This window comes from Neomonachus schauinslandi, chromosome 7 (assembly GCF_002201575.2).
Source record: "Neomonachus schauinslandi chromosome 7, ASM220157v2, whole genome shotgun sequence".
Lineage (NCBI taxonomy): Eukaryota > Metazoa > Chordata > Mammalia > Carnivora > Phocidae > Neomonachus > Neomonachus schauinslandi.
The window spans coordinates 110292611-110295975 of record NC_058409.1 but is presented as its reverse complement, the minus strand read 5'-3'; the positions used below and the strand labels follow the sequence as shown (position 1 = coordinate 110295975).

At 41.9% G+C, this 3365-nt stretch overlaps 1 pseudogene; it reads right to left on the bottom strand.

Moving 5' to 3' along the window:
- Window positions 1-428: 428 nt before the first annotated feature.
- On the bottom strand, window positions 429-2974 carry LOC110585254 (annotated as a pseudogene).
- Between the last annotated feature and the right edge of the window lie 391 nt (window positions 2975-3365).

The following is a 3365-nucleotide window of genomic DNA, read 5'->3' as shown; positions in this document are numbered from 1 at the left end:
AAAAACTACTCTTCCACAATGTAGGGTTCATGAGAAACCCAAATTTTAATGTTAAAGAGCAGCTCAGAGTATGGTTGACCCTTGAATAACATGGGTTTGAACTTCACGGGTCCACTTAACGTGCATTTTTTTATAAATACAGTACTGTAAATGTATTTTCTCTTCCTTATGATGTTCTTTTTTTTTTTTTAACTCAAAACATTTAATTGGTTGATTTCCACAAACTATACATGAAGTTTCCAACCATCACAATTCGGTGAAGTACAAAATGTTACATTATGGGCTGCGGGAAAGGAAGGCACCTGGTCCACGGGTGGTGGGGGAGGTTTCGTTTTAAACCCAACTCCTCCTTTCAGTGTGCAAAGGACTTATTCTGATCGCCATTAAATTGTATTGAAAACAAAGTGGACTAAAAAGCAAATACTACTCTATGTTGGGGTGGAAATGGGAGGAAAGAATGAGTCCTTCAAAGCAAGAGTGGAGACAGTTGGGGGAAGGTTCTGTGGTTCACGCCATTCCATTATTACTTTTGATGGTGGCAGGAAGGTCCAGTTTTTCTTCTTTCTGCGCCTTTGGATTTGCCTGGAAGTTTCGCCAGCTGTCCATACAACCATCTCGACTTGCCTCAAAGTTTTTCTGCCACTCCCTTTCTCATTTGGCTCTTTCTCCAGCTTCTATCTCTTCTTCCTTTCATGCATCTCGTTGGCTTCTCCCTCTTTCCTTTTAATTTCCAGGTCAGCAAAGAGTTTTATGGTCTGTTCTTTTTTTTTTTTTTTAAGATTTTATTCATTTATTTGAGACAGAGAGAGCACATGAGCACAAGCTGGGGGAGGGGAGCGGGTGGGGGGGAACAGAGGGAGAGAGAGCAGCAGACTCCCAGCTGAGCAAGAAGCCTGATGGGGGTTCAATCCCAGGACCCTGGGATCATGACCTGAGCCGAAGGCAGGCACCCCTAGTCTGTTCTTACTTACTGCTTGTTTGAACAGCTCAGGATCATCCTTCCCCAAATTTGTAGGTTTTCCTTCCCCCTTAATTGCTTTTTTCACTCTCACAGTGTGTTCTATGTATTCTTTTCCTGCTTGAATGATATCCAGGGCCCTCTTCTTTTGTTCCTGATTCGGGAGCAACTTCTAAGCTTTGTCCACAGCTTCGAAAGCTTTTTGTGCTGTCAGCATCATCTTCATTTTGGTCAGGATGCGCCAATATGGATCACTGTCGAAACTTCTTTTTTATTCCTGCATCTGTCACTTCAGGATCCATCTGAAGAACCTCAAATGGGTTCAAAGTGAAGTCGGAGGAACCAGGACAGGTCAATCTTTCAGTCTGATTTTTGGATGTTAGAACTGAATCTCTCTTCTTTATTCATTTCACCTTGTTGTAGAAGGTCATAAATGCTTCCTCGGTGCTCCCTCTGCCAGCCGGAGATCCACTCTTTCTCCTTCCTGATGATTTTCTTAATCACATTTTCTTTTCTCTAGCTTACTTTATTGTAAGAATACAGTATATAATACATAGAACATACAAAATACGTGTTAATTGACTGTTTTTGTTATCAGTAAAGGTTCCAGTCAACAGTAGGCATTAATAGTTAAGTTTGGGGGGAGTCAAAAGTTACACACAGATTTTCAACTGCACAGGAGGTCAGCATTCCTAACCCCTGCATTGTTCAAGGGTCAACCATAGATCATAAAGAGATACAAATCACATAAGGAAATTAACTACTGAGAGAGAAAACCAGCAGATGCAGCCAGCCCATAAATCAGCATTGCAAGAATGGGAAATAATAGAGCTGGAAATGGAAGAACAAGCAGGTCAAAGTAATTTAAAAGATTTTTAAACTGGGACACCCAGGTGGCTCAGTCGGTTAAATGTCTGACTCTTGATCTTGGCTCAGATCTCAATCTCAGGGTCATAAGTTCAAGCCCCACGTTGGGCTCCACGCTGGGCATGGCCTACTTAAAAAAAAAAAAATTTAAACTTAGGAACCATAATGGAAGAATAGAGTATTATAGGAAGAGGGACAGACAGATTTGATAAATAACAAAATTCAACTCTTGGAAACAAAAAACAAAGTCACTGCAATTAAGGACTCACTGGATAAGTTAAACAAAAGATTCAGCACAGCAGAGAAAAAAAACTAATGGACCCGCGCATAGATTTGCAGAAATCACTCAGATAGCATGGAGAAACAAGAAAACGGAAGAATTAACCAAGAAAGTTGGAAGATAGAATGAGATGCCCAGCATAATCTACTAGAACTTCCACAGGAGAGACTCACGAGTCAGTATTCACAAGGAAAACGATGGAGAATATTCCAGAATTGAAGACATGAATCTTCAATTGAAAATCCCACCAAGTTCTAAAGAGGGTAAGTAAAAATAATAGGTTTCGTTAAATATGATTTCTATTTCTCTAAAGGTTTTTTGTGTTCAGGTCTTTCCTCCCAGTCCTTCTGCCTGGGTTTAATTTCCACTTAATCTACATGTTCGATTTGATAGAATGAAAGAACTAAATAAAAAGATAAGAATATAGATTAATAAAATAAAAATCAAATAATATATAAAGGAGGAAATAACAGCAATAAATGATAAAATTAATGAAATATTTCTATGTTTTAAGAGTTCACTTCCTGGGTGCTGTGGCTATAGAACTAGTTACTGCTTGTTTCTGTGACACACAGGCTACTTTCCCAGGTGCAGATCAGAAATCCGCTTCTGGGGTCGTTTCACTCTCAGTGCACTGTCTACGCAGTCAGTAAAGCCTGCCAAGGGAGATAGATCAGCACAGGGAGGGAGCCTGTGGGAAGAAGAAGGAGACCAGCAAATGCCAGAAACCTGATACCAAACCAAAGGAACACAGACTAAGAGTGACACCCAGTGGCCAGACCACCTGCATAGCACACAGGATGATTCCCAGGACTCCACACCCTGGCCGCGACTTTGTGGCCAGGTGGTTTGTGGGCTTTTTCCGTCATTGCTGTGTTTTGGGGAGGTCTGTGATCTAGAGTGTATTTGGGTGGGGGCAATGAGCCAGTTTCTCGCTCCCCTCCTTCTTCCACCTCTCCCCGTCTCCTGGCTCACTCTCCCCTTCCCTACGCAATGTGCAGTCTCTGGTGATGGGGTCCCACAGGTGACCAGGTGGAGAGGCCACAGAAGACATTGCAGAAATAAGGAGAAGTTCTCATGCCACCACTGCGATACAAGGGGTGGTGTTCTTCATGGCGAGAGTGTATCCCCTACAACTAAGCCAGCTAAAATGTGACAAATTAATTTAGTGATACTGACTTACTGAAATTCAGGGAGGGGATAGAGGATATTGGAGGGCCAGGGTAGACAATCCGTTTCATCACAAAAAGGCCCTGATGA